Genomic DNA, 15059 nt, shown 5'->3' with positions numbered 1-15059 from the left:
AGCCTTACATTAGGGAGAAGGTAACCAATGCAAAAAGATGGTGAGAAACGGGCCCATAGTCACCAGTGAATTAGCATCAGTTGAATCTGGAACTGGATTTTCAAAACCCTGAGTCTAGTACATTTTCTTGGACTTGTGCTTCTCAAAAATTAGCAGATAGTCAGACAATCTGGGAATCCTAATAAAATGTACATTCTGATTCAGCAGGTCTGGGAGCCTGAGATTCTGCCTTAACTTAAGGAAATTCCTCCCAAGTCACAAAATAAATTTTCTCCAAAGTCCCCATCTAACAAGCCCCCAAATGGTACCACCTCTGCTGGGCCAAAGACTCCACTTGGAGCAGCAAAGTGTCTATATAATTGTTTGCATCAAATGATGGTATTTCTGATGCTCTGAAGCTAATTTTCAGCAGAGTTCAAGGGGCAAAATGTGCAGAAAAATAACAAAACATATCATGGGGATAACCCCAAGAGTCATCATTCTCTTACCATTGTAAAGTTAGATGAGAGTTTATTACCAAAATACCAATTGAACTTCAAAATAGCAGAACGACAGGCAACCCTGAATTTTGCCAAGGCCTACAGGCGATCAATAAAAGTTTCTACTCAGTTGACTGATTGAAGGTCCTGCTGGGACCCACAAAAGTCCCTTTCCTCCTTTCCTTCACTTAGCACCAGGAAGCTCATTAGCAATGGGGGGTTCCGTCAAAAGGAACATTTCTCTTTCTTCTGAAAACTGATTGCTCCAACTCTGTATACATTTGTTTTTCATTTATATGGATATTTCAGCTATTTTTGTGTAACCTAGGTAACCTAAATCAGCTAAAATAAGAACTAATTCCAACCTTTGTATCAGATTTCAAACCGCACCTGAGCTTAGCACAGATGGAACACCAGGAAGGATGACAAGGTTATGATGAAGAGGGCTGCTCTCCTGGCCAGAATGGCATGCAAGTGGGTGCAGATGTGTGGGAGAGGCTCAAGTGCCACTGATGACAATCGACTAATGAACAGTGCCTTCCTCTTCTTTTTTTTCGACATATAGTTGTTTGTGCTTTTACTTTCATATTAAGCTGACTTTATACATTAGAGTAGGGGTTGGCAAACTTTGTCTATAAAGGACCAGATGGTAAATATTTTCATCTTTGCAGGACATATGTAAAATCTCCATCACAACTACTTGACTCTGCCCTTTGAGTCCAAAAGCAGCCACAGACAATATGGAAACAACTGGGCATGACATTGTTCCAAACAGACTATTCATAGACAATGAATTAGAAATTTCAATTCATCTTTATATGTCTTGAAATATGATTTTCCTGCTTATTTTTTTCATCATTTACAAACATAAAAATCATTCTCTGCTCACAGGCTGTACAAAAGCAGGCAGCAGACAGGATTTGGCTCCTAGGCCATGGTTTGCTGACCTCTGTGTTAAAGTAACATGAGCCCTGCCAAATGCAACATTCTCATGAAGTTGTGTAATGTACAACATCAGACGTAGAGTAGACTTCCAGATTTCCTGAATTTATGATGACAGCTTTAAAGGAAACCAAAGCTGTGCACTGGGGGCTGTTCTAGGTGTTCTGCAAATGTTTTTTCATGGCTGCCTTCAGTATATGATATCTTCTCATTTCCTAGGGCTATTTGGTTTGTGAATGTGAAACCATCAACTTCCTGTGTCAACTTCAAGTAGCTAAGTTTCCCATTTGTTTGAATTCCTTTAGTGGACCCTTGTCTTGTATTTATTTATTTTGGCTCCAAAGACTGACCGTATCCATACCAAGGGTTTGGAAATGTAAGTGGTAATTTTCTGCGAAGAAATATATTCTGACCAGTTTACTGAAATTTCCTAAACTATGTGCTTTTATTCTAGTAATAACTATGCTAATAGGGGCTGTGGCAAAGTCCTTTAGCCCTTTTGGCTTGTACATATTACAGTTACAAGAATGTAGATGGATTTCTTTTTCCATGGGGGAATTCAATGCATAACCCAGAAATTGTTTCGAATGCAGAATTTATCTCCATAGCACGCAGTCTTAACAATGCATGTTTGGTTTTTGATTATGCACAGTTCTTCTTTTTCTGTTAGATATTCTAAGCTTGCTTTGCTTTTGGCTCTTTCTTTCCACACCAGGCACTGGTTCCCTTCCAGTTTTACCATATACATGACCTTTAACCTCAACAGCCTTAACTTAAGGAAATTCCTCCCAAGTCACAAAATTAATTTTCTCCAAAGTCCCCATCCATATATATCTCTCCCCTTTTTAAAGTTTGTTAATAGCACAAACTTAAAACAAGATACAAGGGCTTCAAGCCTAGGATTCCTTTTTTATGATGTCTGTAAACCATCATCTAATTGTTGATCTGACAGATTACATACATGGAGTAAGTTTATTAGCCAGAGTATCTTTTACCCTATAAAATTAATTTATTTCTGCCCCATGAGTGTATTTGGGAGCAGGTCAGTAAGAAACATCTGAATCATAATTACTTTTGGAACAGCCTTTATGCTCAGTAAAAATAACATTGACTCGGGACCACTCCCAACACTCTGCTGCTTCAGGAGATGGGCTAAGGAGCCAAATACTGAATGAAGGATGCCTACAGGCCCGGCACAACTTGGCTGGGACCTTGCCAACACACCTGAGACAAGGATGGAAGGAGCATCATTTGACTCTTCTTTGGGTAATTTGTTGTGTTCTCTTGTGCCTTTGATAGGAACAGTGAGACATAAAGGCTTTGTCCAAAGAGGAAGAGATGGGGGAGGGCCACAGCTGCTGCTTTGGGCTTCACATAAGCTCTTAGATCTCTGACATCTGCGCTTCCTCTACCCTGACCTTTTCCCAGTACTTCCCCAGCCAGAGGGTAGTGCTCCCAAGAATGCAAGCCTATGTCACAACACCTTGCATGATCTAGGACATCCCTGGGTGGCCTGACAATAAAAGCACAGCATCCTGAGGAAATCAAAAAAGAAAAAGGGCAAGAAGAACTCTAAGTGAGAAAATCTGCAATAATAAAGGCCAAGCTATTCAATGTCTATTTCATTGCCAATTCATAGACTAGAAAGAAATTTAGTTTTAAAACTACACAAGTGTGCACACGCACATAAACACACACAAAAGACACACAATGGCACATCTTTAACTTGTTTCTAATGATGAATGTTTTGGAGTAAATTGATGCATATAATCTTCTTAAAATACACACAAACATGATATGGCTTTTGTTTGTTTACTTATAAGCAACTATAGTTCAGAACCCAATTTTGCCCTTCAAATGTCCACCTGTGATGGAGATAATATTCATTCTCAATTAGCCACACTGCTGGGAGCTGGCAGGGACATACATGATGTGTAAATCATTTCTGTTTAGTTCAGGAAGAGTTTTATGGTGTTCATTGCACCTGATTTATCCTCTGATCTGATGATGTTTGGCTTCTACTAATTTTAGAGGAGCAGGTATTCCCTGAGTGCACACTCTGATGAAATTTATCCAAACAAAAAACTCCCAGAGCTGTTTCATTGCAGCTTGGGTAACTTTCTGCTGCAGTGGCCAAAGGAATGGTGGAATTTCTCATGCATTCCCCCCATTTGCTTTTCTTGTATCATGACCCTCATCCCCATAATGCGTCAAGCTACACAGGAAGCAGTGGCCACGCCTGATCAGTTGCTGAAAGTGTGCAAAGCCATTTACTCTAGTGCAAGGTTCTTCAGCCTTGGCACTCCAGACATATTGGGCCACATCAGGGTTTGCTGTGGGGTTTGTCCTGTACACAGCAAGATGTTGAGGAGCATCCCTGGCCTTTACCCACAGATGCTAGAAGCCTCTCTTTTCCCAGTTATATCAAATAAAATTCTCTTTAGACATGGCCCACTGTCTCCTGGAAAAAAAAAAAAAACAAACCCAACAACAACAACAAAAAAACTTCTCCTGAATGAACACCACTTTTCTTGTATGATGGAATTGTGGGGATACACAATATAGTTAGTTTTATGTCTTTCAGTTTGGCTCAGTTTGAAGCACGAGTTGTTCTTCTACAGACTTCTGAAGTACAGGACAGGCAGTTATGCAAACTAAGTTGCAAGTTACATGAAGGAAGTGACCCTCCCTTGTTCTTATTCTCTTGCCTACTCATAAAAAGTAGATGTTCAATAAAAGTATGACAAGATGAATTACATTTTTGTTTCATCCTGCTACTGCTATTTTCTTTCCATTCTGTACCGAAAATCTAGTACTGTCAGCACACCTTTCTTGGTAACTGGATAAAAAGCCCTTTAGCTTTGGATCCCCAGTCCTGGCTCAGTTTCAGGCTTTTTTCTTTTCTTTTTCTTGAGACAGGGTCCAGTGTGTTTCCCAAGGCCTTGAACTCATGATCCTCCTGCCTCAGCCTCCTGACTACCTGGCATTACAGATGCCCAGCTCAGCCTTAAATCTTAATTTTCTTGGCTTAAAACACTTTTCTCATGAAATGTCTCTGTCCTGGGTAAGTCTTATCTCTCCACTTTTTCTTTCTCAGCAGAATTTCTTTAACTTTCTCACGCCAGCTCTTCCAATCTGCCTGTAGTCCTCTGGCAGTGAAAGTAAATATCATCACAAGCCCAGAGCCCAAGAAACCAAACAGAAAGGCATGTAGGACTTAAGTATTGGAGAAAACTTACAAAGGACTTTGGGTCTAGGTTTTTTGAAAGAAGAGTGTTAACCTCTATTGCTTCTTCAGAAAAGTTAAGACTTGAAGAATTCACTGAAGTACAAATTTAATTAGAGTAGAGAAGACTTCAATGGTAATGTGAAGTGTTTGGTTTGTTTTACTCCTTCATCTTACAGTGCTAGAAATGGAAATGAAAGCTGCTAGGAGATTTTGGTGAATAGAAAGCTCCCCAAACTACCCGGTTCCCAGATCATTTTGACATAGCAGCTCTTGGTAAGTATTCTGCGTGCTGTGGGGAAAAAAAGGAAATAAAACAAAATGGAGACAATTATTTTTCTTAATTGAGTCATGTGAAGAATGATATTGCAAAAGGAGTCAGAATTTATACCAGATGTTATTATATGATCAATTTTTCCTTTTTAAGACAAATATGCCATTCTTGAAACTAGATTTTTACTTTCCAGTATACTATCCCTTGGAAGTATATAGCAAGTCACAAAGACATCTTATTCAACCCATTAATTGTTAAAGAAGCACAGTGGTGATATTCTCAATCAGAAAAACAAAAAGAAGAACTAACATGTTTATTTCAATTTAATAAAGACCAAGGAAAGTTTATATCTCTAAGCAAGAGAAGGAAATGTTTCAAAGAGCTATAGGGAAATATTACTTTAAGAGACAGATGGGAGAGCTTATGTTTTGGTGAGAATCATTTGACACAGTTGAAAATGGCTTGATTTTTTTCAACTATTTACTGTTTGTAAATATTTTTAAGTCTCTTTGGTAGGACAAGAGATATCCTAGAAAACTGAGGAAACTTAATCTGAGCTCTTGAACCTGAGTTCAGTTTCTGAAGACTGTTGACCAATGGATAAGTGTCTAATATGATTACCAAAGATTTGGCTTTGAGATTCTAATAGAATCATTAGAATCGAGTGAGGGCTTTCTGGAAGAAGTAATGCCAGAATAATCTAATGTCCTTTTTGAAATAAGCTTTACTACATCAGTGGGATAGTGATATGAGAACATGAAAGAGACCACAACAAATCCAGTACCTTACAACAAACACAATGCAAAGACCTTCTGACACATATGTGATCTCCTCTCAGTTGATATCTAGGCATATAACATAATACATAAAATATTATTTTTAATAAGTGAGATGAAGGGCCCTTGTATTGAGAAATGCCAAAAATAAAAACCTTCCCTATGACTATATATATATAGTATTTTTCTTTGAACAAAAGGCAAACTATTTGAGGGCCCAGGATGTGACAATGACAGTAAATGGATTCTAGATGTCAATGACCATATCATCATATGGACTTACTCTTTAAAGGCATTTGTTATTTGCACATAGCATGTACAACAGAAGTTTGACATGGATTATCCCTGAGCTTTTTCTTGTGACCTATCTGGTGGAAATCCTAGGGGGTCATTTTTTTGGCCAAGAGAAGTAAAACTACTGGAGTTAAACAAACCAACTCTTCTAACACTCTCAGCCTACCCCTCCCACTGGCCTAGCAGGGGTGATCTGTGGCCAGGGATTGCAAGGAAACTCTGATGATGTGGTCTAGATGGTTACTCTTCTGGTAACAAATGTACCAAAATACATGGATCTTCCATGATCTCTGTTTACATTAAAGGGGAAGTGCCAAATTGAAGAGTGGCTTCAAGCAGGAGCCCTTTAATACACACACACACACACACACACACACACAAATGCATGCTTTACTTCACAAATATCCTTGTCTGTCAACAGACTGTCAGCTTCATTACCAAGCTGGTTGAAAAATAAATAAGTGTCATTGTAATCCTTTATTACTATACCTAACAAGTGTTTCTAGAATCGGATCTCAGGCAAGTCCTTATCAATGGATTGGAGGCATTGGGTGGGACCAGTAAAGGTTGTCTGGATTTGAGAAGGCACTGTCTTTAGGGTCTTTATAATATGTCTCCTCTCCTCTGGAGGAGGAAATGATTGTTGTAGAGATCAGGTTAACATATATTTGATAAAGCTTGGTTTTCTTTGCACCAGAAATTCCATGCAGTACATATAGCCTTGAAAATAGTTTCTGGGCATGGGCAGACAGTACCAGTAGACAGAATTTAGAAGCTAGAAGGATGCTCACTGTGCAGCCACAACTACCAGATTCCATTTTACTTCTAAAATTATAATTTCGTTGTTCATCCATTCATTTCCATAGGGCTTTTTCATTTTGCATTATGTTGTTTATTTTGCTTTGGTTCTCTAGTCCAACACCAATACACCATGAGGAACAGCTTCTAGGCAGTGTTTATGAACAGCCAAAGGCCAGGATCAAGTTAAATTGCACATATACTCCCAGTGGGATTTTCCTCTTTGCACTTTATAATCTTCACATTGCTAAATTCCTTAAACTGTAGTTGATTCTCTCTACAAGAATTGCTAAGACGCTGCCAAAGCAAATTTTGAAAAGGTAGAAATGTGACCTTTATACAAATATATGGTGAGCAGTTATCAAAGACATATTTTACTCATTAACAAGGAAGCAAGGGTGTAGGACAGACTTATGTATCTATAGTCAGTAAAAAATGTTAAAATATGATTGCAAAGATAGATACAAAACTTTTATATGCTTCAAGGAAATATAAGCCTAACTTTCAGGGACATTTGTTTATTTTTTTTTACCAAATAGAAATAATTTGCAACTCTCTAAATATTGTTTGCAGCTTATCAAACTACAAATTAACTTCTCCTTTCATAGAGTCCTGGTCCTAATCAATGGTAAATAGTAAGTCAAACATAGATGTATCTTCCTAGAGAATGAAACAACTTGGATGGGCTTGATAGTGCTGCATTATAACTTTGCAAGGACAAGCTATTATCCTTTTGAATATTTCCAAGTATTGTCTAACATTTCTTCACAGGGTCATACATAAGACATTTTGTCTAAAGTTTAGTGGAAGGGGGTTTTATAGGTCATGGTCTCTGAAATTCCCTTATAACTCCCCCAAAAGTCCTATGTCATTAAAAGCTTCAGCAACCAACAGAAAACTCCAGTGTTGAAAGATTTATCTCTCTAAAAGCAAGCTTTGGCCATGCACCCAAGGCAAAGATGGGCCCCCTCTCTGCCCAGCACCTCATTTGATTACAGTCCTGAAATCTTCAGTGAACTATTTGTTAATGTTCCATTGTAATCTGAGGTTTGAGGGGTGTGACTTCCCACAGCTGGCCACAGCTCCTCAGTCGACATTTTGCTAGCCCACAAGTGCAGCCAGAATGTCCTTTAGCATATTGCAATAAAGAAACCCCAAAGCCCCAGGCCATCTGAAGCAGAGGAAACCACACACAGCCTGTCTTCTATGGGCTCTCAACTCTAGTTGCCCTGTTCATTTCTTAGTAGTTTAAGTCCTGTGACCTTAGGGAAGGTTCAGCATCCACTGCTGACTGAGCAGGCAGAAAGAAATACAGTTCTCAACACAGGCTTTAGAAGCAGAAGAATCATACTCACATTCTGTGCACACCATGTCCACATTGTTAGATGTGCTCTGAGTCTTGAGTTTCTCTTCTGTGCAGTGGGAATGATAAGACTTAACTTTTCTACAGAATTGATTTAAGATCAAACAAAAAATATGTGAGAAAAGGGCCTGCTATAATAAATGTCATTATCATTATTATAAAAGCCATTCTACACTGGATGCTAACTGAAAAGGATGCTTTACATACATTAACTCAAATCACATTGAGAGCCTCATAGCTGTTGGTTATTAGGAATGTGGATGACAAATACTATTACTTGCATTCCAATATCCATTGATTACCTTCTTTCATGCTAACATAATCTCAGTTCTGTTTGCAGTAGCAGTATGCTCAGCTCTGTTCCCCAGACCCTCTTATGGCTAGGAGGAGCCACATGACCTGATTCTGGGCAGTGAGGCAGAAGCAGGTCTCTTTGGAAGCTTTTGCCTCCTTGATAAAAAGAGATGAAGCCAGCCAGTGTGTCCCTTTCCATGTTTCTCATTTTTCTCCTGCCTTAAATGCAGAAATGATACTTGTTACCCCCAAAGTAAAGAAAAGGTCAAGAGAACTACAGTGACATCGGGCCAGCCATTACTGGGCAAAATTCTTTGATGATAATAAAAGCCCTGGTAATCAGGAAGAGATAGATTATGCTCTTTGTTGGAGAAAGGGGCCTGCAGTCCTTTTTCCTCTTAAAATTACTAAAAATGAGTATAAAACTGGTAAAACTCTGAAGGAAGAAACAAATAAATGGGATCCTTTAACTTGTCTTCCCCCAGGAATATTTCAGAAGACAGTAAAGAGGAATCAGAAATGGCTGAACTTTATTTTTTTAAATATTATTTTTAGTTGTAGTTGGACACAATACCTTTATTTTTATGTGGGGCTGAGGATCGAACCCAGCACCTTGCACATGCTAGGTGAGCGCTCTACCACTAAGCCACAACCCCAGCCCCTGAACTCTATTTTTTAGAACAGTTTTAGGTTCAGAGGGTAGTATAAAGGTCCCCAGTACACCCTCTGTTCCAACATATGCATAGTTCCTTTGTCATTGACATCCCCCACCAGAGAGGTACCTTTGTTTACAATTGATGAACCTACATTGCCACATCATTATTGCATTATAACCTATATCAGGGTTCACTCTTGGTGTTATACATCTTATAGGTTTGGACAAATGAATAATGGCATGTGTCTACCATTACAGAATCATAGAGTAGTTTCATTGCCCTAAAAGCAGTCATTGCTGTTGCGGTGGGTGGGGGGGAGAAAATGGGGAAGGACTACTAATGAGTTTGAGGTTTCTTTTTGGAGCAATGGAATGTTCTGAAATTAGAAACTGGTGGTTATTGCACAACTTTCAGAACATACTTTAAAGGGATGAAATTTATGGTCTATGGATTGTATCTCAATTTAAAAAATGAATTCTTAAGCTAGTTGTCTTTCTCTTTTTAATCATTAGTTGTAGCACTAGAGTCCTATAGCAAAGCCTACTCTGTCTTCCACAAAACCACATGGGGTCCTTTTCACCATAGTTTTACCTAGATATTAATAGTCCCATAAATGGCAACAACATAGTATTTACATCCACGTTGGTTTTTATTGACCCATACCACATGAGTTGTGTTCCCTTCCTTCCACAGTGACATCTGGTGAGCATTTTTACAACTTTCTTCCAGAAGTTTGATAAATTCCAGAAAACATGAAATCTAAGATACCTGATGAAAAATGATCTCCTTCTAAAATATAGTAATTACTTGATTTTTTTTTGGTCTTAATGTTTTATGGTTTCGGTTTTGGGGTTTTTTGTTTAAAGGGCTGATATAGCTTCTTCCTTCTTTCTTTTTATAGTTAAAGGCCGAGAGATTAAAAGGGCAGTAAAACACACCCACTACCTATGGGACCTCAGGGGTACAGAGGCAGGTAAGGTAAACACCCTGCATTATCAAAAGATAAAGCCAGATATTTGGTTGAGAGGGAGGTCCAGAAGGGCAGTGCCCAGAAGGTGAGGCTCTGCCTGTGATAACCATATCCTGGGGGCCTCTCCCACTGTGCTCAATGACCACAGCCCCAATGACTTTCCCTATCAACAACACATCACTGGGGTGAAAACTGATACTGGAAGTGTTGTCCTCCACAGTGTTGGTGGCTTCCAGACAACAAGTCTCAAGGATATCAGATATGCAAACTTTCCTTTTTTGGGGGGGGAGTATTGGGGATGGAACTCAGGGGGTGCTTAACCAATGAGACACATGCCCAGCCTTTTTTGTGTGTTTTTATTTAGAGACAGGGTCTCACTGAGTTGCTCCTTAAGTTGCTGAGGTTGGCTTTGCACTCCCAATTCTCCTGCCTCAGCAAGCTCTCCTTTAAACAGGGTGGGATCAAGAAATTTGCCTCCAGTGCCTTCACTGAGAGGATGAGAGGCACTTACTTCTGGGTTTGTGGGTGGGAGCAGGGCCCTTTTCCCTCTAGAGCTGCACATGAAGAGTTCAGTAAAGAACCAGCCTTCCTTTGTGGGCAGGGGTTTGGGGATTGTCAGGAAATTCCTCCAGGCCCTCTGTAAACAGGAATAACCCTCACCCAGGGGACACAGAGCCACACCTACAGGCCTAGGAAATGCCCAAACTGTGAGGAGCCCCTGTCTCACTTCATACAACATTTTTGTTCCTGAAAAGATGTTTAAATAAGATTATACTGGAGGGACTGGCTCTTTAGAGGAATCCAAAAGTGTATACCTTTGTAATCATTTTAAGATGTGCTTTCATTGAAATACAATATGTACAGGGAAAAAACATGAGGGAGGTTGAATGTCTTTTCCTTGATAGACTTACAATTGTATGAAGTCAAAACACTGAGTCTTCGTTATTTTACCTCCAGTCCCTGTCCAGTGCTCAGGGCACAGTAGGGGCTCCAAAGATATTTGTTAAATAAAGACAGAAATATTACAATATTTCCCTTAGTAGTCAAAATAACCCCTTGAGGTATGCGTCATTATCTGTTTGTAAGCAAGGAAGTTGTGGCTGCTGTGGATTAGTTAATCTGTTCAAGATATTATAGAAGATGAGAACTAGAGATGGGATTAAACCCAGGCAAAAAATGTCCACCCCCATAATCCCGCCATTCAGGATAACTCAGTTAACCACTTTTCAACTTTTAAAACATTGGTATACAAAACTAGATTTAAAGTACTTTTGTCACATCAATTTTTTAATATTTATTTTTAGTTGTAGTTGGACACGATACCTCTATTTTATTTATTTATTTTTATGTGGTGCTGAGGATCAAACCTTGCACATGCTAGACAGCACTCTACCACTGAGCCACAGAGCTACAACCCCAGCCCACATCAATTGTCTTTTAAGCAATATAAAGAGATTATGTCATTGGATGCTCTTATATATTAATTGCTCCTAAAGTAGGGTTCAGACCAGCAACATTTGCATTGCTTTGGGACTTAGTAGAAATATAAATTCCTGGACCCCATCCTAGATTTACTGAATCAAAAACTTCAGGGTGGGGTGACGGAAGGGGAACACATGAATATGTGCTTTAGTTAACAGTCCCTCTAGGGGATTCCAACCTGTATTCAAGTATGAGAACCATGAATACATATTATTTTATTGTATATGTCCTACTCAGTTTGGGCTGCTAAAACAAAATGCCATTGACTGGGTGGTTAGAAGTCCAAAATTAAAATTGTTGGTGAGGATACTCTCCTGGCTTGCATATGGCTACCTTCTTGCTGTATCCTCCTTTATATGGCAGAGACAGAGTGTGGGTGTGTACCCAAAGTGGAGTACGTGAGCTCTGTTTGTTTGTTTTTTTTTTGGTTTTTTTTTGCTGTTAGGAGAACATTAATTCCATCATTGTACTCCGCTTTCATGACCCTCACCTCCCAAACCTAATTACTTGCTAAAGGCCTCACCTCTGAATACTATCATATTGGGAATTAGGAGTTCAACATATGAATGGGGGTACACACAACGTTCTGTCACCCCATGAGTCCCTAAGCAATTCCTTTTCTTGCAGAGTTGTAGCAGTAAACATTTTTGTAACCAAACATTTGAGAAATCTACAATTATTTTGCTACAATAGATATAAAAATTATATTTTCTAGGTACAGGGTTTACACAATTATAAACACCCACATTCTCTTTTGCTACAAACTCACAAGGTCAGTACATGGTGGACTGTGGTCTGGAACCAATATCTTGTGACTCTACAACTCCACAATGCCCTTATGCCAGTGACCTCAGTAAATATATGAACATTCCATGGCAGAATTTGGAGCAGGCTCTGGATATCCAGACGTCAGTGCAGGAAACCATTAGATCATAAAAAGGTTTTTGAGGCTTAAGGAAATGGAGGAGGGAGATAAGATGAAAAGCAGAGAGCACTCTCCATAAATAAGCAAATAGCTGAGGCGGTTGTAACAAATTCAACTCATCTGAGGATCAACTCTGATTAAATTTAAATGCAAGCAAAGTGTAAAGCAAAATTTGAACTCCACTAGAGTGAGCAATCTCATATTTGTTCTTGCATTGAAATGCCTTATTGCATACAGATCGGAAATTATTAAAACAAAACATTCCAAGCATTGTAAAATGTTTCCAGAGACATCTGAGTCATTTTATAAAAATAGATTATTTTGCTTTTATTACTAAGAGTGGGTATCAAAAGTTAGAAATAGAAACTGGAAACTCCACACCAGAGCTGATGTACATGACAAAGAACTTAAATATTCCTTGAGTGAGGCTCTGCTCAGATGGGGGTCCTTGTTAGGGACTCACAACTGCCAAAGCATCAGAGGGACAAAGGACAAAAACAAATCAATGATGAGCCTATGCTCAGCACACATGAAGCATTAAGGGCTAAATGGTGGCCAGCTACTAAATAGCTCTTCTGATGGTGGTATCCCAGGAAACAGGGTTCTAGTCACAACCATGGTATTTTCAAATATATGACCCTGGGCCAGATCACTTTCTTAGCCTCCGTGTCCTCATTCAAGAAATGCACACACAGATATCTGCCCTTGTTTATATCCCAGAATTACTGTGGGTTCAAAAGGAGGTAATAGCCCTGAAAATGCTTTATAAAGTATGGCATAAGAGTAGGTATTGCCATTATAAAATATGGACTTGACATGGCTACGATTAGGCTGAGAGACAGTTTTTGTCTTGGCTTTGCCACTAATGAACTAATGGCTCTAAGTAAGCAGCTAGAGTGGGTCCTCCTTATTGTTCTGACACGTCCTCACCCAGCTTCTGGGCACTCACAGCTGCTCCCTTCTCTGGAGAACTGCTCCTGACCAAAGGGAGTCACCTCGTCTGGGAGGTTGATGTACCTGCCCACCTCCCTGCAGTACTCAGGTGGGGATATGCCAAAGGCAGCCGTCTTCCTGCCTCAGCATGCAATTCTATGGTCCCTTCACGCTGCAGAGGCTCCATGAATCAGGCTGAAGCTCAGCCGAGACCAAACCCTTGCCTCTCTCCTTTTCTCCTGAGAGCACTAAGAGAAACATCTAATAACTCTGATGCACTTAAATCCCAGTTGTGAGCTCTGCTTCTAGAAAATGCCACTATTGCACTTTCTCCTCTTCCTTCTCCATATTGCTTTAGTTTTGTTCCAAAGCCATCCTCAACCAAAAGAGTTTGAAACTTCTCATCACCACTGTGCTCTGTGATTCCTACACCAAGACAAGCATCACCAACCTCCTGGTTAAATATATTCTTTTGGTACTAGGGATTGAATTCAAGAGTGCTCTACCACTGAGCTATATCCTCAGTGCCTTTTACTTATTTTTTTTTTTTTTGAGACAGGGTCTTGCTAAGCTGCTAAGGCCAGCCTCAAACTTGAGATCCTCCTGCCTCAGCCCCCCAAGTCACTGGGATTACAGGCATGAGCTGTCATGTCAGGCTTGAGCATTCATTTTTATACATAACATTGTTCTTCAAAATGACCTTGGTGCTTCTCATATCACTTGCATCCTGATTGAAATCTACTTTGCATGCAAAGTGGCCCCAAGAAATGACTTCAAAATGACTCTCTGTATAGGTGACACACAATTATTCTTCAGCACATTGGAGCTTAAAATTAGTTTTGCTGATCTGTCCAACTCATTAGTCTTTGTTGGTTCTTTTCCCAGCACTGTAAATGGACACCCTGTTCTTTTAGTTTTGTTTATAAAATGCTTGCCCCCCCCCAACACACTCCCAGGCTGTCTTTCTACAGCTTGGATGAAATCCCAGAGGGCCATGTCTCTGAGCACAATAGTGTTGCTACTAGAATCTCCAGGGCTGCAGACATGACTACTCCTTTGCTAGGGAGTGTTGCCCATAGTAACCTCCACATGGGACCAGTTGACAAGAAAGGCAGGGAAATGGTCTAGTCCGTGGCATTTAATAAAAGTCTTTCCATAATTAGCTTCCAGGGGCCTGAGATAGACACAACAGTCACATTTTAAACATTAACAAGTCACATGATTCTTGTGAGGATCTGTTAATACTTACAAAATGCAATTCACCACCAGGTACTCCTTTGTGCATTCAGAGATGGACAAAATAAGACTGTGAGCCTAGAAGCCACACCCACAGGTTGTCAGGCAAAGAGATTTCCAAAGTCTCTGAGCTTCTTTCAAGTTTCATAGGCTTGTACAACACTATTCTCCCTGCTGACATTCAGGAGCATCACTGTTTTTTTTTTTTTTTTTCCCTGTCCTCTGGCAAAGAAAATACAAAATAGAAGAAAAAAGGAAAAATTCTAAGTTTTACATTTCTCCTAAACTCAGTGGTCCCTCCTTACCTTGTCCCTTTCCTTCTTCTTTTTTTTTGGGGGGGGGGTACCAAGAATTGAACTCAGGAATACTCAACCACTGAGCCACATCCCCAGCCCTACTTTGTATTTTATT

General features: G+C 39.7%; 1 long non-coding RNA gene across 1 annotated transcript; it reads right to left on the bottom strand.

Moving 5' to 3' along the window:
- Window positions 1-3132: 3132 nt before the first annotated feature.
- Window positions 3133-14848, bottom strand: LOC124079108 (uncharacterized). The gene is made up of 3 exons (XR_006847144.1): window positions 14662-14848; window positions 8145-8233; window positions 3133-4939 (listed from the first exon to the last, which is right to left on the bottom strand). It is a non-coding gene; the product is annotated as an uncharacterized LOC124079108 (long non-coding RNA).
- Window positions 14849-15059: the final 211 nt, after the last annotated feature.

Source organism: Marmota monax, unplaced genomic scaffold (genome assembly GCF_021218885.2).
Source record: "Marmota monax isolate L192 unplaced genomic scaffold, Marmota_monax_Labrador192_F-V1.1 WCK01_AAM20220418_F8-fsc00089, whole genome shotgun sequence".
Taxonomy (NCBI): Eukaryota; Metazoa; Chordata; class Mammalia; order Rodentia; family Sciuridae; genus Marmota; species Marmota monax.
Note: the sequence above shows the minus strand (reverse complement) of the source record. Positions and strands in the feature narration are given on the sequence as shown.